The sequence below is a fragment of the Protopterus annectens genome, chromosome 7.part1, assembly GCF_019279795.1.
Source record: "Protopterus annectens isolate FY-2018-M chromosome 7.part1, PAN1.0, whole genome shotgun sequence".
Taxonomy (NCBI): domain Eukaryota; kingdom Metazoa; phylum Chordata; order Ceratodontiformes; family Protopteridae; genus Protopterus; species Protopterus annectens.
The window spans coordinates 13,494,151-13,519,937 of NC_056740.1; positions in this window are offsets into that span (position 1 = coordinate 13,494,151).

Below are 25,787 nucleotides of genomic sequence, written 5' to 3' on the forward strand. Positions count from 1 at the left end.
CTCAATCCTTTGTTACTCATTACAAAATGGATATAATATCCAAAGCAGAAGTTCCTTTGGCTCAGCGGTTCTCTGAAATATCCTTCCTTGACAGCCATCCAAGATTAACATAGCTGAGGACTCTGTTCCATTCCTTGAGGAAAAATGAAAAGGAAAACAGATTTAAAATTTATGTACTCACCATAACCAGGCATCTGTGTTGTCCATTTTCATTCTTACTCAACATCCCCCATCCATCCCCCTCCTAAAACCTTCTGGAGGAACCCATTAGATTACTTAGTGGAACTTACAGTTTCCATATTCTTTGAACCATCCCTCTTCTTTATCTAAATTATGGGGATCTTATGGCAACAAACTAGATCTGAGGTATTGAGGAAGGACTAGGGTATTACGGATAGAGAGAAGACCTCAAGAGTTCGATCCAAAATCCAAAGTATGTGGCTGAGCTGGATCTGAGGATTGGATCTGTAGCACATTCCTTGAGGAAGAATGAAAATGGACAATACAGATGCATAGTTATGGTGAGTACATAACTTTTAAATAAACAATAGAGATGTTAATGGTACAATGTATAGCAGAGTTGTGATAAAGAAGAAATGCAGACTACAACTGGCATTTGTTTTATGCAATAAATAATGCAAGGATGGGAAATAGACTTTATCAGGTGCAGATGTGACATTTTGAATTGTAATTTATGACAAGAGGATGCAATATAAAGTATTTTAAAATTATCAGTATTATAAAAAATGTGGTAGTATAGACCTGTCAGCCCCACTACCTTTACCAAGTTGGCCTCTTTGTTTCATTGGATGGAAGACCCTGGCATCTCCTGGGCTAAGGTAGAGTTCTACAACCTAGTCATTCCTGCCCAAGCTGCCTAATCAGCCCACACACTCCCCCATGGCAAGAGCTGGGTAGTAGGGAGTGGGTCAGTTTTTAGGTCTAATGGAGTGGCCTACCCCCCATCCCTGAAGTTGTGGCTCAACTTGAGATTGATTCAGTGCTGCATACTGAAGAAAACATATCTCCACATTGTGTCTTTCCCCACTAGTGGACTTGTACAGGAGTGTCATGCCTTGTGGGTTTAATTTCCAGTGGGCCTTCTAGGTGTCACCCATGTGGTAATCCAGAGCTTCCACCCTACCACAGGATGGGTGAGCATGCAGCAGCTGCTCATTCTCATCTTTGTCACCATAACTCTTCCAGTACCTGAGCTACTACTCGAATGTGGGGCATCTGGAACAGAGGGCAAGGTTTTTATAAACATTATAAAAACAGCAGTTATGTTAATGACATGATGTAGCACACAATGTTGCTGTAATATAGAGGTTGTGTAATTTACAGATAGTACTGCCCTGTATAGCACACATTAGCACAGAGGGTATAGGAAGCAGATTTTGGAGTGCAGCTGTGACATTTTACTTTGTATTTTTGATCATAGTATGCAACCTTAAACTTTTAAAGTGATTAGTGATTAGTTATGTAGAAAAATGGATGACTTTAAGCATGGTCATAAGATACTTTTAAATATTTAACAATACCAATTGTTCTAATGTGCAAAGCAGAGCTATGAGACAGAAGCAATGCCTCCTACATTCAGCTGGTACTGCTATTCATGACAAACAGTAACAAAGAGTTTGAGGGGAAACATTTTGCTTTGCACTTTATAACCATTGGAAGCATCCTATAGTATTTTAAAGTGATTGCAGAAAATTTATATATTCTAGATTATCTGAGAAACGTTTTCAGCCTGTGCTACATGTTGTACATGTATTTGTACTGCCTTAAAAAAATACTACCACCTTACAATTTCTTTCTAATAAAATATGTCATTTCATCACCAACTCTCCTTGTCATGAGTATCACAACTGCTTGGAAAAGGCAAATTGGTTTCCCATTTAAGGCAGAGCCACCCTCCTTCCTGGCTCTCTTTTCTTTAGACTCCTACACCAAGACACACAACCCTCTCTAACTATGAGACTAACTACATCCAACCCACACTACAACCTAGGAAGCCAATCTAGTAATGGTCCTATTAATGATGTCATCCACTACATGTTGTTCCAAGCCCACAACTTCTCTGTTCTTGTCCCTAAACTGTGGCAGTCTTTGCTACTTTATCTTACGGAAATCAGAGACTGCAAACAGTTCAAATAACTAACTGAACAATATAAATGCACGTCAATATACAGGCCGTGTCACAAAACTCCCATGGTTGCACTATTACATTCCTCTCAGAAAACCTTGGCTGTTCATCTCCTAAACTCTCAAACTTATAAACTCATTTACACTGCTTCCCCGTCTGGCCTATCCAATATCTACTTCTCCTGTTATTAGCTTTCTATTGCAACTGTTAGCATTCTACAATTTTTGCTGTCTTCACTGCTAAAATTTCCTTCTGTACCTAATGTACTGTGTCCATTCTTTTGGCTGGACAATATTACCTCATTTATTAACACCTGTGTTAAAACATTGTATTCTCCTTAGTTCTACTTTTTAAAATTTTCCTGGTAAATATGAGTATATTTATTTTTTATCTATGTTATATTATGTTACTATACTGTATAATTTGGTAATACCCTTAATGTTATTTTACTGTTGTTACTATATATGCAACTTGGACTGAGCCTGCACATGGTCAGATTTGATTAGTGCTCTACCCTGGTAAATGCAATTAAATAAATGAAGAAATATTTTAGCATACAGATGCTGTTCTGTGTTTGGTAAAACTATTGCATATGTAGTGGAAAACAGACTTTACCAAGAGCTGTAACATTTTGCTTTACACTTAATAATCACAAGAAACAAAATACAGCATTTTAAACAGATTATAGAAAAGCAAAATTTGGCAGTATGCTGTTGAACATGAAAATGGGCAGAGGTTGTTAACAAGGAAGAACAAGGTGGTGAAGTTTTTTCATGTTTATGCCCCAAGAAAGTCCTCTCATTAATATTAATGATGACAAGTTTTTAGCATCTGTCATAATTTTAGAGCTATATTCATTTATGTGACAGTTTGTTTTATTTGTTGATCTGAATCTGTTTTTTTTTTTTGTTGGCTTTGGTTGGCACTGCAGACGTATCTTGCCTGAGTGTGCTACTCAATGCAAAAAAAAAAAAAAAAAAGATAGAAATCTTTAGCTCTTTAGCTCTTATCATCCAATATTAGAAGACAGGTGGGTTATAATTATATACTTAGTTCTTAATCAAGACTGATCTATAATTTTTTTGACTGCCCTAACAATCTAAGAATAATTAAACAATACATCATCCTGTGTCCTGATTTATTGTATAAAAAAGTGATTCCTGGTATTAGGCTGATATTTTTTGACAGGATAGTGTGGAAATGACTTATTTCATATTTTAACAGTTTTTGGTTTTCCTCTTGTTTGATCAGTTCAGCAATAACATTATACTGAAAATGACTATGTAGTGGTTAAAATCTCAGGGGATCAGCTAAGTTGATAGTCCTTTACACATGAAGTAGTAAAGATTCCTTTTTCTCTCCATTTCCTTCTATTTAATATAAAAACAATGGCTCAGGCAGCTCATTTGGTGCTTGATTTGGCATTAGTGGTATCAAAAATTATGAATACTATCTATAAACTCTCCAGATTTATTGAGGATATTTTAGCATATGTACTTGTATGCCTGAAACAAATTTGATACTAGAGTATTTTAGACCTTTTCTTAGTATGAAACTAATACTGAAAATTCAAAAACCTATCCATAATTTTAACCCTTTACTAGTACCCATTTAGAGAAACAGAGCACTTATAATGGATCAGGTAACCCTAAATTTGATTAGTGACTCGGGTGCTTAATGGGACAGGGAGAAGATGATGGATTGTCCTATCTTGTTGAGGGGCGGAGTGCATATGCACAGGGATACTTTCACTTATCAGAACTACCCTGATGAATACTGAGGAAACCACTGCATGATGTCCTCTGTAGATGGGAGGGGACACCCTGATGACATCAGTCTCTTGCAGAGGTGAGAAGTGGTGCAGTATTGCTGCCTATTGTTTGTATCACCCACAGACTGTTGCTGGACACGTGATAAGTGGCAGAATTTTAAGGCTGAAAAAGCTAAACTCTCCTTAATGGCTATCATAATTATGGCCCTCTCAGTCTACCCTCACCCTGGTGATGCGGAACAAATTGGTTGATAGGCCAGGAGGATGCTGATGAGCAGGCATTGAGGAAAAAATTTCTGTGTAGTAGATGCAAGATCATTGTTTTCTCTCTCTTCAGCAGAAGTGACTGATAAAATATGTAGAGTCCTAATTCAGAAAAAGTGCAAAGAAACATGATAGTCTGAGTGCAAGATTTTAATTGACAATGTTAGACTATATTGTCAAGTTATCTCCCTTTATCTGTTTTTTCACCTATTACATATGACTAAACTGGCTCTTTACTCTAATTTTGTTTTTTTTTTTTTTGCATAGCATTGTCTTTTCTTCACCCTCCTGAAAATTAGAAATTGATTAACCAGTTTGATAAATCTTATTACAAAAATCATTTGGGGAAAGTCAATTTCAGAATGACAAGTAAATGAAGGCACCCCTATGGAGTACTAAGGCTGGATCTTCCTGACTTCCCTGCTTTCTTTGAGACATTGGAGTCAGTGATGTTAACTTGTCTGACAGAGTCTAATTGCACAAGTCTCTGGAAGTCACTTGGGCAGTACTAAGTAGAAGAACAGATGAACTGCATCAGTTAAGATTATATGACAAGTACTACAACCCAGTATCTTACTGGACTCCTGGGTACCTTAAGACCAGCCCAAAGAGTTCTACAAGAAGGGCATTATCTCCATTAGTATAGCCCACTACCATTGGTAAATAAAAATGGAGGGTTAATGCCAGGTAATTAGTTCAGGTCACCTTGTTCTGATGAAGGCTGAGTTAGGGAGTTGTTATGGCATATTAAATATAGAAAAGTGAATGATTTGCTAGCCTAAAAGCAGAAATATCCTATAAAGTTCTATGTTTCCTAGCTATCTACAACTTATCTCAATGGTACATGAAAGGTGTACTTTCTGAATTGTGAAATATCATTACTTGATATTTTACAATATTCATTGAGAGTATCTTTGAGAACACTGGAACAGAAATGATAGCTATCCTATGTATCTTGATTTGAAAAAAATACAAGGTAGAATGTTTGAAAGCTATTTCCTGATGAGATAAAGTTAAGAGGGTACAGGACAGTTTGATCCTGTCTGTTTTGAGCCCTGCATTAACACATTCCATATCTACATCTGTAACACTTTAAATACAGTTTGATAGTACCGTTACTCCCTAGTTAACAAGGCTTTATAATATTTATAGCACTCAGCAAGAATATCGAAAAGATATAAACATCATACACAATTGCACAGAAAATAACCCGTCATTAGACAGAACTAAATATTATTCACATTACTGTTCTGTAACCTGCTACAATCATGGAGAACTGATGTTAGCAAACTAAAAAAATGGAACAATGTCTGGGGAATAAAACCAGCTTTAATAACAATAAAGTGCATAAAATTAAATAAAGCTTCATATAGGCAAAGTAAAACTACAAATACGCTAGTTTTAGTCTTGGAACTGACAGTACAACTTGATACTCAGACTTTAAATCTAGGAATACCATGCACAAGCAAAGAAACAGTCATGAATCACATTCAGATCATAAAATTCAAAATGTAGACAGCCATCATATTCCCATAGAAGCATCCTATGTTATTTATTAAAATTCCTGATTGATTTTACTGTTAACATGTTAAAAACTATTAATTAGGATTCAATAAAGCCTACACTAAGCGTACACTTAGTGTACACTAACCCCGGGATTCATGAAGCTCGGCGCAAGGACGGTTTTAGCCTTGCGCCGAGTGTCCTCCTTACAGATGGTGCAGCAGCACCATATGAATATTTATGAGGGCACGCTGTCACACCCTCGACGTGCACAGGAAATGTGTGTGAGTGCAGGGGGCATGTTTAAGTGCTCTACATAGGCTTAAACATGCCTCCACAGTTGCACAACCTACAATGCTTACTATTAGAACCCGCCTCTAATAGTAAGCAATTAATTCAGTGTCTGTGGATACTGAAATGTATGCTAAGCATACAAGAGTGTCCACGAACACTGAAATAAAATCAAAGTAGTAAACACGCAAGCATTTAGTAGAATGTTTAGCCCCTGTCCTTAGAACTATCACAATTAGATTCCCTGTGTCCCTATTTTACATTCGTATTGCTTCATTATTGAAAGTGTAAGCGAAGCGCAGCATGTTTACACGTTGCTGCCCTCTGCTTAGCGTAGCTTACACATCAAAATCATCCAAATAGAAAACAACATGCAGAGGTAATGGTAACATCCATAGTGTAGTGGTTGGAGCATCCACCTAACGAACAGGCATTCACGGTTCGAGTCCCACTATAGCACATATCATTTTCCATGTGGAATGTGTATATGAACATATTTATACATCTTTTTGCTGTATAACTTACATAATAACATGTAAATGTGAACTGGAGTACTGCATGAAATGTTTAACTAATGTTATTTAATCAAAGCAGTAGTGTCATAATGAATAAGCACTAGTAAGCAGGTGTAAGCACAAATAAGCAGTAGTAAACGTATATAAGTACTAGTAAGCAAGTCTAAGTGCATTTGCATGGGTGTAAGCAGTGCTCACACACATTAAGCAGAGTTGAAGCTAACTGAATTTAAGAAACTGTAATCAGAAGATAGCACAGCCTACCGTCGCACAAACACGCACACACCCGCTCACAACTGCTTAAAAGTGCTTTAATCACTCTGTATCCAATGGCCCTTGTTCTGCCCAGCAACAAAATAAATGGCCTCTGCAAAGATCAAAGCCAAGACCCTGCACACCACAGCCAATGTGAGTTACCAGTAAGCCATAGCAGATATACATAAATCTGATGTTATCACAAACATATCGTCCAACACAGTCATGCAACAGCATAGGAAATGTATATAATTATGTAGATGTATGTGCATGTGTATGTACAGATATATTATACATATATATTTTTTATTTATTTATTTTATTTTACATTTGTTGACCGGGATAGTCCGACTGGATGCATGTCCATTTTCAGTGGAGGCCCGGGAAGAAAAGCTCCAAGGGTAAGCAGATACAGCATTACATAATACCAGCATTACATATTACAAACAGACTATTTACAGAGATTACATAAGTAAGCAAGTTAAACAAGTTCCACAGGTTACAGTTAATCCTGAGCGCAAGTCAGGATTAAATTAAATTACACAGTAAACTGGTTAACAGATTTTACACATTCTAGAGAGAGTTAGCCAGGCTTGATACATTGACATAGCCAGTTAAGTGACAAATGTTGTTTGAGTCTAGTTTTAAATTGACCTAAGGTGGAAAGTAAGGTAATATCAGCTGGAAGAGAGTTCCAGGATCTACTTACAGAGTTTGCAAAGAGAGAATCACCGGCTGTGTTATTAATTTTGCTAGTCTGAATTAGTAGTTTGTTAGAGGATCGAAGCGGTCTAGGATTGTTATAGGGGGTGATAATATTTTTAAGTGCAGGAGTATTGTCCGGATTATAAAGGATTTTATAGGCCATAATCAGTTGGTTATACTGGATTAGGCTGGGTAGTTCAAGCCACCCAAGCTGATTTAGATTGATGCAATGATGTGTCCTAAAAGGCAGCCCAGTGGCAAACCTGGCAATGTGGTTGTAGCAAATTGAGAGTTTGTTAAGGACAGTCTTGTTTACATTCGAGAGTAGAGGGGATGCATACAGAAGGGTTGAAAGAAGGTGAGAGCGAGCTATGGCAATTTTAGCTGGAGGGGTTAGGAAGGCTTTTATTCTGTAAAGTGACCCTAGTTTTTTATTGATGGTTTTGATAGTTTGGTTAACATGTAGGTCAAATTCTAGATTATTGTCTATGATGACACCTAATAGTTTTGTAGATGGGTCAGGGGAGATTATTGTGCCATAATTTGATTTTATGGTAAAGGTGAAAGTGGTAGACCTATGTGTTGGTGAAAATAACAGCATTTTAGTTTTTTTGGGATTTAGGATCAGACGATGTTCAGAAAGCCAGTTTTCTATTGTATTAAAGGTGGTCTGGGTAGCTGACCATATCTCTACTGTAGATGTGGCTGAGCAAATCAGAGTAGAGTCATCAGCATACTGGATACAGCTGACTTTTGGGATGACAGTATAAAGGTCGTTAATGAAGATGGAGAACAACAAGGGCCCTAGTATAGAGCCTTGTGGTACTCCAAGGGTGTTAGGTAGAAGGTTAGAGAGTTTGTTCTGCCAGAGGACAGCCTGCTGTCGACCATTCAGGTAGGATTGAAACCATTGAAGGGCTCCAGTATCTAGACAGAACTATAATATATATATATATATCTTTGAAGAATGAACGTCGTGACAATAAAGCATACAAAAAGAATGAGAAGGAAATCAACAGCAACCCCAGTATTATTTAGTGCTGTCAGCTTATGTCATATCAAGCTGGGCAGGGGTGAGCAAATCACTGCTACCCACACCACAGGCAGGAAACTACCAGTGGAAGTAACACTGTCGATCTGCTAAGTCTACTTTACAAACAATTACAGGGTAGCCCCTGGTGGGACTACCCAAAAATTGCTAAGTTGTGTGGCCTTCCGACCATTACACAAGCAAGGGCAGATATGTTCAAGGACCAAATGGTGGGAGAGCCTAATGATACATGGGTTGGGACAACATACGTGTAGGGTCCCTAATGCTGGGGAGAGGGCAATGTGGGGAGGTGTGTTATGGCTGTAATAGCAAGCAGAGAATGGATGGTTTGCGTGTATGTCAAACTCGGCTGGGGTGGAGGAACCATGGGTATGAAATTATGGATCCAGGCATGTCAGGGTTGGATGGTCTGGTTCTAATTGGACCACCTCGTGGAGATCAGCGAGTTCATTATAAGTATACATGCATACACACATGCATACATCTATATGTAGAAGTACATTCCCTGTACCACATTCATTCCTTTTGCAGTCATAAATAACATGAATATGCCCCTACAAACCTTGACAGTAGATAGAATAATAGGTTGTGCATAAGAGGGAAGGGACGAATCTGCAAAAATGCAGAAGTGTGTACTTTGCCTGAAGTCAGTGCTGTTCTCAAAAAATAAAATGTGAGGACTTTCTCACTATGAAATAGTGGAATCATTCCTGTGATCTGCCTGCTATGGCAATGCCAATCACTAAACCGGTCCTATTTGTAATATAATTTCACCAAACTCGTACATTATTAGCTTTCATGTGTAACGTGTGCGTTACCACATAGTCATTGTTATTAATTTATTGTAGTGTCTTGTTAATGGGAATAACAATGTAATGAAGTATAGAGTCTAATCTTGAAATAAAGACATGTGTGTCCCAGGTGGGACAACTCAAAAATTGTGAATAGTGTCACTCATGTCACCAATGTTTGTGGACTAAAAGGTTGGGATGTCTGAGGATACGTGGAGTGAGTCAGCCCATGGTATGGGTCTACAGGAGTAGGGAGTGGCCAATGTGTAGTGGTGTGGATACACCGTGTATTCAACTGGAGAATGGATGACTGCTGTGTCAGTGAATTGTTGGGGTGGGTGTTTGGGGAACTAGGATCCATGGGTATATGGGTATATATGCAAATGAAGCAGCACAGCAATAGTGTAGTGGTTAGAGCATCCGCCTAATGAACAGACATTCCCGGTTTGAATCCCACTGCAGCACATACCATTTTCCATTGGTAATCTGTATATGAATATATTTTGACATCCGTCTGCTGTATAACCTGCATAATAACAATTAAAAGTGAACTGGAGTGAAGTGTCAGTGTCATAATGAATCAGGCACTAGTAAGCAGGTTTAAGCATAAATAAGCAGTAGTAAGCATATATAAGCACCAGTAAGCATGTTTATGTGCGTTTGCATGGGGGTATGCATTGCCTATGCAGATTAAGCAAAGTAGAAGCTAACTGAGTGTAAGAAAGTGTAACCAGAGTTTAGCATTGCTTAGGTCCGCACAAATCCACGCACACCCACTCACAACTGCTTTAATGTGTCTTAATCACTGTGTACCCAACGGCTCGTGTTCTGCATAGCAACAAAATAAACAGCCTCTGCAAGGCTAGAACTAAGGACCCTGTATATCACAGTCACAGTAGTTAACCATTATGCCATGATAGCAATAAATATAAAGGATGTATCAGCAAACTAATCCTCACCACGGGGAAATCAAATCAAACATGTGAACTGAATCTATGTACAGTTCTATAACAAACCACAGACCATAAATATGTAAATTGGAGTACTGCAGTAAACATAGAGTTGAGGTGTCACTGTAATAAAGTTTTGAAGTCCCCAGGACCCCATACAGTGTATGTACACATGAAACATGGATGCCAGACACATATATAACCTGTAATGAATAAGACATTGACAAAAGGCAAATATAATGGTAGATAACCAATAAGCAATGCTAACCACAGCACAGCCCAACTAAGTAATTGTAAGCAATGTGTAGGGAAGCCAATACAATATGCCCACAGGTACACCTCTTTAAGCAGTGCCAACCTGAAGTAAGCAGGTGTGCCCATAGCTTAGTCTTTTCAAAACCGGCCAATTACGTAAAAGTGTGGGAATCCATCCCTACTTAAACAGAAGAGGTGGGAATATGGCTCATAACTGGTTGTAGCATCCCCCTGCAGGCAGAATGGCTGGAGTGGGAGAAAGCACTCGCTTTAGAGCACAGTGCTGGGGCATTCAGGAGTCCAAATTCATGGTATGGCTTCTGGTAAAGCACCATGACAGGAGACTACTGCAGGGCCAGTACCATGGCTCGCAGTACAAAATGGAGGCCTGGGACAGTCTTGCCCGTGACCTCACTAGTGCCACAGATATCCCTCGGACTGGTGATCAGGTCAGGCACCACCATGCAGACCTGAAGTGGCGGAGGGGGATGTCCAGGAACAGTGGATGCAGGAAGCAATGCAGATGCAGAATGCCCCAGAACTGAGTAAGTACTCCTTCCACTACGTAGTTAATAATTGCCTGGTTTGTGTATACTATGGATAGGTATGGCTAAATATCACTGTACTTCTCTGACAGCTGTAGATGAGTGTGCTGCGAACCAGCAAGCCCATGATGCTAGGCTGCAAATGATGCATCGCGAGGCAGGTTAGTAAATAGCCTGCATGTACTGTCATAACAAATAAATGTAAGAGCCTCAGAAAGTGTTGCACCAGTATACAGAATTGTGTAATATGCTGCGAATAAAGGTGCAATCCCTGCATTGCTTCTGTTTACTCTGCAGCCATATGTTGTTGTACTGTTGCAGTTATTAAATAGTACTGTTGTAGTAAGCAGTGTTACCCACACTGTGGTATGCAGATAAAATGTATATGAAGTGCTGTATAACAATGTTGGAAGTGCAAACAGGTCAGTCATATTAGACAAAATACATTGCAAAGCCTTACAACAATTGTCTGATAGTATAGTGTACAGTGATCTTAACTGTAATGCTTTTGTCACACACAGCAGGGCTTTGTATCCCAGGAGCGCTAGTAAGTAGTATGCATAATCATTCCACACAACTGCACACAGTTTGTTAGAATGTTCAGAGAGAAAGCTGTATGCATATTTACACTTAACAACTGTACAGATTTTGCTAGAATGCTCAAATAGAAACTGGTATGCATATTCGTACCCTTCAACTGTTCATATCTGCCCAGTATGTCCTGATAAATGGCCCACATCATCTGCCTTTTGCCCTGTTCCCCTGACAAATTAGTGTGATGATCCAAGAAATGTAGGCAGCTGTTAATGACATATAACTGATAGTCAGACTTGTACATAGTCAGAGAATGTACATGCAAGCATACCTGTCATCCCTGCATCTCACCCAAAGTGTATGAGAGCAGTCTCAAAACATGTTGCATTAACACCTGCATCTTGTCAAGCCTGTAAGTAAGACACAGGTCCCATACATACTAATCTACAAACATACCATTGTACAATATAATGCCATTGGGTAGTGTGATAATACATGTAAGGGACAGACCACTGAAGTGACTATGAATGTTGTGAAAACTACAAGGATTTATTAGTTGTTAATTGAACTCTCTCTCTCTCACCCCTACCATATGTGCATAAATAACCGATTTACATAACTCATTTGGTATGTCTACACTCCTAACCTTTGTTGGAACATATGTCCTATTGTTTTATAAATGTTCACATCTGTTTCTATGCATGTGCCATGTTAAAATACTCCCATATTGGTGGCCTGTTGCCATCAATGAAACCTACATGTTGTTGTAATGGCCACTGTTTACCCATATATGCATGTGTTCTGCCTGCTCTGCAACTATTTATATCTGGTGACCTGGGTAATGGGAATACCTATGCATGCTGTTATAACTAATAGTGAATGCTGTTGACTATTACTAACCCATATCTGCCTTAAACATGCAACAACATAGCTCGTATGGGAAGGCCGGTCCCAGCGGACCCACCTGTCCCACCTCAGCTGGCCATGGCACCGAGCACCAGTACATCTGGGGCCCAGCCTGGGACCTCCTCGCCCATTGGCCCTGCACCAACTTCGGGTTGAACCGTGGCAGGGGATGAGGTTCACCCCTCCTTGGGAGTGGGAGCGGACAGTAACCTGTCACCCGTGGTATGGTCCAGGCCGTGGTACATAGGGAGCTCGACAGGGAGATTAGAGAATGCCTACGCCAGCTTGAGGGCCAAGTGACTGAACTAGAGGGTGAGCCTGCCCCTCCTACACAGCCCCCAGCACAGCCACCTTCTGGGCTGTGAACGTGCAGTGGTGACTGCCCATGGGTGGGGACCTCAGTCCCACTGTATCCATTTGTGGACTCATGGGCTTGTGACTTTCCAAACACCTCACCCCATCCAAGGTGTCCCCCCCCACATGTGTCATATACCTCCCCTGTATGCGTCTTGTTTGTCTTGTCTGTCACCTAACCCAACCTATCCTCCCTGATCATACCTACTCTCCTTCCCCAACATCCCACTCTCACCTAAAAATAAAGAAAAAAAGGGCAATCTGTTCCCGCAAAAAAAAGCACGCCCCATACATAGCTGTCCATTTTGCACACATTTCCACTGGACACACGTAAACATCTCTAACTGGTATCACAACATACTATTGTTGTCCTAACCCCTCTCTCAGAGTTGTGAGTGTCCAAATGTACCACCAAATTTATTGCATATGCACAGCCGTTGCTGTAGAAGAAATGGACAGCTATGGACCTTCCCTACACCCTTCCTGCACATCCCTAGCTACTTTGCCTACTGTCTTTCTCTTTTTGTGCCCCTTTTTCACCACTTTCCTATCACCCCTTTTTTTCTTTTCTTTTAAAGAAATTAGCTTGGGGTAAGGGGAAGTAAGCACTTTTAAGCAGCAGTGAGTGGGTTTCAGCCTGTTTGCGCAGGGGTAAGCACTGCTTACACAGGTTAAGCAATCAAGAAGGTAACTGAGTGTAAGGAACTGTAACCAAAAGTAACCACTGCTTACCGTTGTGCAAACCCGTGCACACTCGCTCACAACTGCTTAAAAGTGCCTTAATCACTCTGTATCCAACAGCCCTTGTTCTGCCCAGCAACAAAATAAACGGCCTCTACAAGGCTCGAAACCAGGACCCTACACACCACAGCCAATGTGATTTACCACTAAGCCATGGCAGATATACAGACATCTGATGTTATCACAAACATATTATCCAGCACAGTCATTCAACAGTATAGGAAATTTATTTCATTATGTAGATGTATGTGTGTGTGTTTATGTCCAGATATATCTACATACATAGATATAGATATATATAGATATATCAAGAACAAACCACATGACAACAAAGCATTAAAAAAGAATGAAAAGGAAAACACCAGCAACTCCTGTATTATGTAGTGGTGTTGTCCTATGTAATATCAAGACTCCCTTAGACAGACATGTGTCATTAATACATGCAAGCATTTGTACATTGCCCAAATACATTACTTTGAACATTTTATTTACATTAACAAAACAGTTTCTGTCCAATCATAATGTGAGAACAGTACTCTTGCAAGGTGCTGTGCGCAACATCATCATCATTAAAAAGTTAAATGGGGTAACCATAGAGGGACCGGTAGTGTTGTGTGTACACTGGGGGCATCTGCATCATGTGTACCTGGAACCTTTAGGAGTCATGTGCATTCCAGGATCGTGTGCATGAGAGAGGGGTGAGGACAACAGTAGTATGTTGTGATGCAAATTAAAAAGGTTACATGTGTCCAGTGGACATGTTTGTGAACTGGACAGCTATGTCTGGGGAAAAAGTCATTCTGGGAACAGATTGGCCTTTTGTTTCCATTTTTGTAAGGTAAGAGTGGGATGTTGGGGAAGGAGAGTAGGTATGCTCATGGAGGGTAGGTTGGGTAGGATGACAGACAAGACAGCATACAGGGGTGGTATATGACAAATGTGGGGGGAAAACACCTTGGATGGGGAGGGGTGTTTGGCAGTCACAAGGCCATGAGCCCCCAAATGGAAACAGTGGGACGGAGGTCCCCACCCATGGGCAGCCACCACTGCACCTTCACAGCTCCAAAGGTGGCTGTGCTGGGGGCTGTCTCTAATTGTGTCACTCTGCCCTCGAGGTGGCATAGCTGGCATCAAAACCCCTTATTGAGCTCCCTACACACCACTGCCTGGACCGTACAATGGGTGAAAAGTTCCTGTCTGGACCTGCTCCCAGGGGGGGCAAGCCCCATCCTCAGTGGTGGTTCCACCCGAAGGTGGTGCAGAGCCAACAGAGGTGAAGGTCCAAGGCTGGACCCCAGATGTGCTGGTGCCCGGTGACATGGCCAGTTGAAGTGGGACAGGTGGGTCCACCAGGACCTGCAATCCCATACAGCCTATGGTGTTGCAGTTTTAACACAGATAAGGCTTAGTAATACTCAACAGCATTCAGGATTACTTATAACAGCATGCATAGATATTACCATTAACCCAAGACAACAGATGTCATACATTTGCAGAGGGAGCACAACACATGCATATATACTGCATGACATCTGTCCAAAGCGTAGATGACTTGTGACTGCAGCTATGAACAGTGGCCCATTACTGGCATATCACTGTGATAACCTCAAGTGACTATCATACCACTGTTTCATGTGACGTATGTCCAATCAGGGATGCGATGTCAGTAACTCTCATCACTGTCACTGTGTACTGACTGCAATCCTCACACTATGCTTCTGCAGTTCACAGATGTGTGTTCTGTGAGTAACACAAGAAACAAATGGTTCCACACACTGACCAGTCCACAGATGACCCTACAGATGGGAGTTTCCTTACAAACAGAGCACTGTGTTGTCAGTTATTAAAACATGCAGACTAGCCATTACCACACACAACCTGTTAAACTGGCAGTAGTCTGAATGAAGCATAGCTACACTTACATGCTGTAGTCATGTCTGGCACATCGCCCTCCTGTCTTTAGGCTATTTTCCACAGTGTATGTTATTTGAGGAATATCCAGATTTCATCTGTGATGCTGTTTACCAAACACCAGATTCAGGTTCCACTCACAGCGACTGTCATGGGCAAACACCAACATGATGTTCCTAGATGTTATACTGTGTTTCCATGCAATTGGCTATGGGAATGTCACCACAGCTGTTCCACATGCAATCAGCTAGACAAGGACTGCAGTAGGTGCAGAGGCCATCACCTGATCATGCCCATCACTTACAAAACACAAGCTGCTGCTGAGCAGGTGTACATCTCCACATCCACCAGAGAGTGTGTGGGAGGGACAGACAGAGACAAAGTACATCAGAGAAGGGCTGGGAGACTAAAACCTAAGCATCTTCTGTCACACACCTACCAGTACAGGGGTTCAAACCCCTGACTGACTACCCATTACTATTACAAGTGTATGCAGTTACTCCATGTGCCACATAGCTGACATGTTGGTATGCTGTAAGAACATATATGTGTGCTGGTGAGTGACATCTGCAACAGAGATATAGTAGACATACTTTAGGTGTAGCACACATGGCTGTCCACATGAACAGATGTCATTGTCAACACAGCCACACTCTCTAAGGGACTCAGACACATTGGCACACTTTAGCAGGCTCACAAATACACTTCCTAACTACTTAGTTTGCCACACTACAATAATGCACAGGTATTACATGCACCACAGGGGTTATTCTGTGGTTCTACAGGTTAGGGCATGTGAATGTGTCTGACATCAGTCAGTATGCCAGTGGGAGTTATACTGGGTGTGACTGTGGTTGGGAACATCATATCCCACACGCAGACACAAGGTGCCAGTACTGACATGCATGTGTGCATTGCCTCATGGGTGTGTAGTGGCTGGCTATGCAAGATGGCTGTACAAGGCCGAGTGAGGGGTAATCCTTGGCATTAGGCCACCTGACAGTGGTCTGCAGTGTGGTTCAGGGGTGTGGTGTCTGCAATGTCCCACACAGATGGGTATTGTATTAACTGTCCTGTCATCCTGGTTACTATTGTGTGTGGCCATTGCTTTGCAATGCATGCCATGTCTGTGTTTGATAGTCCTTGACATGGAAATTGCCTGGGATGTTCACGTCCCACATTAATGTACAGTGACATGTTTAAGTGTACCTGGTTTGCCTGGCATATGTTATGTACACAGACTGTTATCATCAGATGTGCCAATCCTGGCCTGATGTGGCAGAACCTGTTAGGAGACAGCAGGTTGACCCTGCACCTGCACTGATAGCATGATACAGGTATTCCCTGGTGTCAGTGGCATCTGTCCATACAGGGCATGTGTGTAAGGCATTGTATGTCCTTTGTGGATCACATTTGATGGTGACACATATGTTGCAGGCGTCCTATGGGGAACATAGTGAAGACGCATTGTCCGCAATTATGTGCCTATTGTACTGGTGGACAGGGTGCCATGCCCTCTGCAGCCCACTGCAATCACACCATGCTTACTATCTGTCAACAATGTGCAGGGTACTAGCAACATAGTGGGATTTTTCTAGGCAAGTGTGTTTGTGTATGACACATGGGTTCAGACCGTATTCTGGGTAATAGTTGGGTTGCTTACTTTGTTCACAAGGCCTTTTGCCAGATGTAGGGGTATGGCTTGCCAACCCAGTCTCGTGGCTGATTAAAATCTGTAATCCACGCGAGGTGGACATTGTGACATATAATATAGCCACCATATAGGAAAACTACAAAACCTGCTCCTCAACATGTCCAGTGGTTAGACACTCACAGCCACCTCCAGACAGGATATGACTGACAAACACACACATGCCATGTCTTGGAATAGAACTCCTACCTAACTAGTTTATCACACTACAGCATTACTCAGTTATAGCATGCGCTATGGAGATTACTTGGCTACCCCATCCCCAAAGGTGTATTTCACAAGGAATGATATCAGCAGGTTTACCAAAGTAGGGCATTTCAAATTTCCTGCAAGTGAGTAGCCTAAAATGCATTACTCACAAAACAGACAGTGAGACACACACATAAAATCCATGACATGTTTGAGTATAGAACCCATGATCAATATCTATATCACACTATTGCATGGAGGTGTTATAGGATGCACCACAGGGATTACTAGGAAATGTGTCCCCCAAAAGTGTACTTGACAAGGAATGACATCAGCAGGATTACAAAAGTAGGGCATTGCAAATGTCCTATGAGTGAGTAGGCTATAATGCATTGCTCCCTACACAGACATTGAAACACACACAAAACATAACTGCCATGGTTGTGGATGGAACCATACCACAGTTTTAAATCACACTCCAGCAGTACACAGTTACCTGACGTGCTACAGAAATTACTGGGTTACAGCATTCCCAGAGGTGTATTTCTAGGTGGGTGACATCAGCAGCCTTGCCAAAGTTGAGTATATGAATTGTAAGGAGTGTGAGTACTCAAAAAAGCATTGTTCCCTTTGCAGGCAGACACACACACACACAGTTGCCAAGTCTGGGATTAGAACACCTACCAAGCTAGTTTATCACATTACAGCATTACACAGTTACAGGACCCGCTATGGAGATTACTAGGTTACCGTAGTCCCAGAGGTGTATTTCTAGGTGGGTGACATCAGCAGGATTGCCAAAGTAGGGCCAATGAATCATAATGAGTGTGACTAGCCAAACATGCAGCACTCTCTACACAGGTATAGGAACAGACACCAAAGAATCCACAACTCCCCATGTGTGAGATTAGAACCCATACCAGAGTTCTATATCACACTACAGCATTACACTGTTATAGCATGCACCACAGAGATTGCTGGAGTACTCTTTTCCTCAAAGGTGTACTCCCCAGTGATTGACATCAGCAGGATTGCCAATGTAGAGCATTTGAATTGTATTAATTTGTTGTAAGTAACTGCTATGTAAATTGTTAATCGCTATGTAATCCAATGTAACTACTGTCTGTTATTTTAACTGTGGAGCTTTTCTCCCTGGGCCTCCACTGAAAATGGACCTACGTCCAGTCGGACACTCCCAGTCAACAAATATAAATAAATAAATAAAAAATAAATAAATAAATTAAGTGTGACTAACCTAATTTCCACAATTAGTCTGTATGCATTAGTCACTGTCCTGGCCAGACAAAAATACCCCACCTTTGCAGGTCATGAACCCAGGACACTGTACATTATAGTCACAGTAACTAACCACTAAGCCATCACAACAGTACATGAAACTGAGGTTTCAACACAGCAATCCAAGTATAGGCTAATCAAAGTGAACATGTGAAAGGAATGCATATACAGTTGACCATAAAAGGCCTCCCCAAAGCCAGTTTCATGCTACACAAGGCAGAAGTGACAATGTTTGTGACACCCATGGAGACAGGAGCTGACAGTTCTACAGATGAATCCTGTACTAAGGTACTGTATGTGCACATCCACTTGTGCATGATTCCTGACATCCCATATGGAACCACAATGCTCACCTCCCAAATAGGCAAGCCAGTCTGGTGGTCTCCTGCCATTAACAGAGTATACAACAGAAGGTGGACACTGTTGAAGCAAAAAGGATACTCCAAGGATGCAAACAACTTCCTTACCAGCCACAATAAGATGCTGAGATCCCCCATGGAATCCTCCTAAGCTGGTTATGTAACTAAAATCACCACAGATTCCACAGACAACCACACACCATTTTATAGTTATGTCCTAAATCTAACAGGCAATGCTGTGACATGCTCTGAGCTACAACAGAATGGCATTACATAGATTGGTCCCACGGATGTTGCCAGTATGCTGGCAGATTTGTTTAGTGCCACAGTCACCCCCTCTCATCCCCAAAAGGGCCAATGGCAATATGAACAGAGTTCCATTGGCCAGTAATCATGGCCACACAGGCAGAAACTGCACTATCCACAGCTAAGAATACATCATCCATGGGACCAGACTGTCATGTGTAATCATAACCTCGCATCAAGCCTGGTGCCCACTGAGTGGCGCACAGCTGCAGTTATCCCACTCTACAAGTGGAGATCCACCTTGGATCCCTGGAAATACTGTTACATCAATGTGATGAGCCTGATCTGCATGGCCCTGGAATGCATTATCAGGGAAGTTTGGAACACAGGCATTGGCAACCCTCAAACACTGGACCCCACACAGATTGGGCTCATGGAGGGACAGTCTTTCCTCCTGAAATGGATTGTCTGCTTTGACTCAGTTTGCATAGCTGTTGAAGAGGGTAAGGCAGTCCACAATGCCTATGTGGACCTCTCCAAGCCCTTCAATACCATACACCAGTCTGGAAACATAGATTAACACACTAATCCGGCCATACATCCCTATGCCACTCGATGGTTTGACACATGACTTACTGACAGAACCCAAACTGTAGGTGTAACTGTCTCCAAATCCATCCCCATACAAGTGACAGGTGGAGTACCTCAGGGTTCAGTCCTGGGACCACTGTTGTTTGAATTCTACATCTCTGTAATACAGGCCAACAGTACGGGACACTGGCTAACAAAGGTAACAGATGACTGCAAAATGGGAGTCATTATGAGCCTGACTGTACTGCATGATATGTTACTGATACCAGCCTGATATCATACAGCTGGGATGGGGTACTGCTAACATCTTGTGGCCTTGTTGTGTAAAGTCATGGTTATGGGATCTGCAACAGTTGGTAGTGTATTGCAGGTCAGACATGTTTTGCTGTGAGGGGGAATACCTATTTGTGCATGATGTATGTTGTTTGTGCCTGTCAGCCCCATTCATGGTACATGTGGACATATATGTTTCTGCTATGTTCCCACCTTATCTACAGATGTATGTCTGTATATACCTATATAGATATAAATATCTGCATACACATATGTGGATATATATATATATATATATATATATATATATATATATATATATATATATATATATATATATATATATATATATACATTTGTATCTGTGTAGACATGAATATATTTTCGCACTCACATACATCTGCATGTTAGAATACATACTCTGTACTGTTGACTGACTTGGCTGGATGATATGTTTGTGAATACAGCAGGGTTATGCATATCAGAGGTGGTTTAGAGATAAATCACTTTGGATATGGTGGTCATGGTCCTGGGTTCAAGCTTAGCCAAGGTTGTTTATTTTGTTGCTAGGCAGAACAAGGGCCGATGGATACAGAGTGATTAAGTCACTGTAAAGCAGTTGTAAGCATGTTGTCAGGCATGGTATGTCCATTGTGAGTCACATGTGAAGGCACCATAGCTGGTGCAGGTGTCCATTGGGGAACATTGTGGAGATGCACTGTGTGCATGTACTTGCATATCGGACAGATGGCCATGGTGGCATGCCCTCTGTAGCCCACTGCTATCACTGCATAGTTACTATCAGTGGCCAATATGCAGTGTACTACCACATATTGGCTGTTGCCTAGGCATGTGTATGCGTATAACACATGGGTTGATTGTGTGCTCTGGGTAATATTGGGGTTGCTAACTGTGATTGGCTGGTCTTGATGTTACATGTATGGGTATGGCTTTGCACCCCAGCCTCACAGCAAATGTACATCTGTTATCCCTGTATGGTTGACATTGTGATATAGAGTATGGCCAACATAAAATATATGCAAAACCCCCTCCACATTGTCCACAGGTATCACACACTTACAACCACCACTACAGAGGATACAAGTCACACACACTTGTCATGTCTGGTACTTGAACCCCTACCTTACTAGTTTATTACACTACAGCAGTACACAGTTATAGTATGCACCACAGACATTACTGAAGTACTTCTTCTCTAAAGGTGCATGTCACAATGAATGACATCAGCAGGATTACAAAAGAAGGGCATTTCAAGTGTACTGCGAGTTTTACATGTCTTTTAATTGTGTGTACCCACTGCTTACTGTCGCAAAATCTCATTTACACCCACTTACAACTGCCTTATTCAGTCCTAAATGACATTAGCAACAACCCTTGCAGGTCTTAAACCCAGGACCATGCACACCATAGTCACTGGACTTACCGCTAAGCCATGTGGGTTGTATACATGTTTCATGGTTTTTAGAATACACATTTTACTACAGGTATTCCACAGTACTGAAAACAAATGGGACAGTCACTTTGTGTACATATGTACAGTACCCTTGAATGTACTGTACTCTGTGAAATAACATAGACAAGAATACATATGTACAACTGTTATAAATAAATACTAAATACATATATGCACTTATGGGATGCGTACACACACACACACACACACATATATATATATATATATATATATATATAAAAGCATATACACAGACACAGCTATAGCCATATATATATAAACATGTCTGAACACCCTTTGTAACACAGAAGGGTTCCAAAGGAATTGATGTGTACACAAAACAGAGGCAACCATTGTATTATAACATTTAACTCTTAATCAGTTCACCAGAGAAGGGATGGTTGTTGTGTATGTGAAATTTGGGGTGGGGAATGATGGCTAAGGAAATATACCCCGGGGATTGTGGAGTTTGGGTGGGGGAATGATGGGTATGGAAATACACCCCGGGGACCACTTCTGTGTCACTGCTCGACAGTGGCACAGGAAAATAACATACCCAACATTAGTCATTCTTGACTGTCTATTCTTTTCTATTCCTAGCTATGTTATAGTTTGTAGACTCCACTCACCACAGATGACTACCATGGTGTGCAGCATGTTAAAAGACAATACATGTGTATGCCTGGCTATAGGGTAGTCACACACACACACAAACTTGCCAGTATTGTGCTTACAAGTCTTGGCTATGTAAAGGTAACTAGTAGAGTGGTATGCAGTTGGGGTATATGCCACAGAACCCATACAATTACACTTAATCTAGTTCTGCTTTTGAGCTGGGTGACATCACAGGACTGATTACTTGCAGTGGGGAGGGGGGGAAAGGGTGGTTTAGCAGATGACAAGGATAAAGGCCAGTGTAAAAGGTGGTTTCTCTTTGGAAAGCAGTAAAACCCACTGTCACGACAGGATGCAGACACAAATACACACACACACTCAGGCATTTGCTGACACACACAGTTACCAGTAGTGGGATCAGAACTCCTGCCTCTCTATAAATTATTATTACAGTACTACGCAGTTACGAGATGTGCCACAGAGATTATACATTTCAAGGCAGTCAGAATGCCCTTCTAAGATTGAGGACATCAACAGGGATACTGACAGTTAGGATGTACATAGCTGTAAACCTGTGTGTTTAAAGTAGGAGTCCATTACAACCTGTATGCACAAACAAGACACATCATCTGCAGGTAAGACATAGGTAGGCCTGAGAGGTATAGTTGTAGCACAACAAGCCCTGAAATGGAATATGCCCATCTGTGGAATGGACAACTACTATCACTATACAGGGTGACAGTGGGCATGCTCATACATTTAGTAGCACAGGGGTGTTTGGGATACACTCTGATTCCAACTACACAAGGTTATACTGGACATGCTCATACACTTAGAAACAAAGGACTTGTTTTGATGTACTGACTCAAATTACACAAGGTGGCAGTGGGTATGCTCATACACTTAGTAACACAAGGCTGTTTGGGATGCACTCTGATTCTAACCACAGAAGGCCACAGTGGACATGCTCATACACTTAAATGTACAGAACACATTGCAATGGACTCCCATTGTAAACACACAGGTTTACAGCTATGTACATCTTAACTGTCAGTATATATGCACATCATACAGGTTTACTAACAGATACCTGTATGTGGCCCATCAATTATATATCTGCGTCTGTGCTGTGTGATGCACATGCATACATGTACATGTACATGAGGTACTGCCATATATATGTGAAGTATACACAATCATGCATGTGTGGAAGTGACAGACAATTGGTTAACTGGGACACACAGGTGGATGCAAAGTACAGCATGTGTCACACACATTGCTGCCCTGAAAGGCATACATTGATATCAGGTTGTGGACAGTGGCATTATACTTGGAACAGTGGCATGTGCACACATAATAGGTGAGCCCCATTGTCTAATGGTACTGAAGTGCAGTTGTCAAAATGACCTCACCCGGCTGTGCTAGTAGTTGTCATTATTATCAGGACTGCTCCACTAAATATATCTGACATTGGTCAGCTACACAACATCTGCTGCTGTCCGTCACCTTAGATATAGCATTTGATACCAAGCACAATACTGTCACTTGCAGTGATGTCATGGTACGAGTGGCAACTGCTTGACCAAAACAATGAGCCAATGCCCTGCTGTAATTATGATGTTGTCCAGTGTCTGTCATTCTGGGATGACATGACTGAAGGAAGACAAGCCTTTGTCACAGATTACATGCATCCATGATTCAAGGGAGAGTGGATAATACCTAGGTCGCATTTACCCATATAGTGCCATTCCAAGGCAAATGTCCTAAACACAGAAGTAACACCCTGACACCTACAAAACAATTGCATTGGATGCTTATGCTAACCAGTGCTAGATGTGTGGCTTTTGTAATTCATTTGCTCAATGTAGAACCTACAATGGGGAATACTGACATCTGTGCAGTGAGGAACACGTGGCTGAAGTCTCTGTAGTGCACAATAGTACTACCACCATACAACTCAGATCCAGACATGTGGGCCATAACAAGGGTACAGACCACTCCAGATGGAGGTGTCCACATATTCATAAAGGCTACTCACAAGTAAAGACCACTACTCCAACATAATTCATCACAGATGAGTCAGGTACAGGTGACAGTGGCAAATGCTGCATTCTAGGTTGTATCCTCATATACATCCACCACCATGTCCTCAGACTACCAACACACATCCATAAATGTGGTATGAAATATTATGATACAACACCAAATAACCTTTGACTGGTGGACTGTACCTAGCCCTACATCAACTGTGCAAAGTACCCATGTACTGACACAGTTGCATAATGTGTTATGCAATGCAGTAATATCACTGTTTGTAACCAGGTCAGTTGTACACATACCAGGGTCCCTTGGATGTTGTCAGCAGTAACACAGTTGACTGCTGCTATACACCAGTAAACAACACCCTCATGGTTGGATATGACCTAGATGTACCCACCCTAAATATGTATATCCCACACTCATACAACATACATGAAAATACCATAGCTGTCATTGTCCTTTGTACATACAGGTGGCTACATTCATTACACACATGCACATGGAAGATAGGTCCATGGCTACTGAAAACTAACAGTACATAAGGTTTGATATCTATGTTAACAGAGGTAATATTCCCTCTCTACTGGTCACCCGTAACACCTATCATATCATACAACAATCCATGTGGCATGTATGTTATTAGACATGTCCACCAAATGCAATGCCTACAAACATACCTAAATAACAGGATCATAGGACCTACAGACATGGCCTGTATTAACAGACTCAGCTATGCTCTGTATGTTCCTGAGTAGTTACAGGTGATATGTCCATGACATGTACAGCCATGTGTGAACCACAGCTCCTACATATACCCCATGTCAACAATTGCAAGCCATGCATGCTGTGTGCTGTCTGGACATTAACCTTATTACCACAATAGCCAGAATGTGCTGGGGTGAGATGTTTATAAGCTACAGACCTTGCACATGCTTGAACAAGTATAATGCCTTGTTCAAACAAAGCACATTGCTAGCACTCTTCCAGTAATCATGAGGTGTGTGTGGTAAATATGATGTGTGTGTGGCAAATATGATGTGCTCACTGTTGACCATTACAGTGCCCTGGCTTCACAGTGGAACTGTCAACTAACAGTTTGTGGGATCATGACATGGAATATTGCTGTGTGTGTGTGTGTCTTGCTGATATGTGCTGTTGGCATAAATGTACACTTAGCTATTCAGTGAAGGTGGTTGTGTGTCCTACCAGTACATGAATACAACATCCATTATGGTGTAATGCTCAGCTAGGTTTCACACATGGTGTGGGGAAGGTGTGGAATGTATCTGCTTGACCTGCTAGTCCACTTACTGATAGATACTGCATATGTGCACATGTATTGATTTGTGTTTAGATTCCATGCATGTGCATTGTCTGATGTTTGAAGGTGACTGTTGTCTTAGTACATCATGCAGTTGCAATGCAGCCTCAACATTACCAAGTGTATATGGTGATATGCTCAAAGTACAGTAAGCTGCACTTTGGTTATGGACGGATGTTTGGAA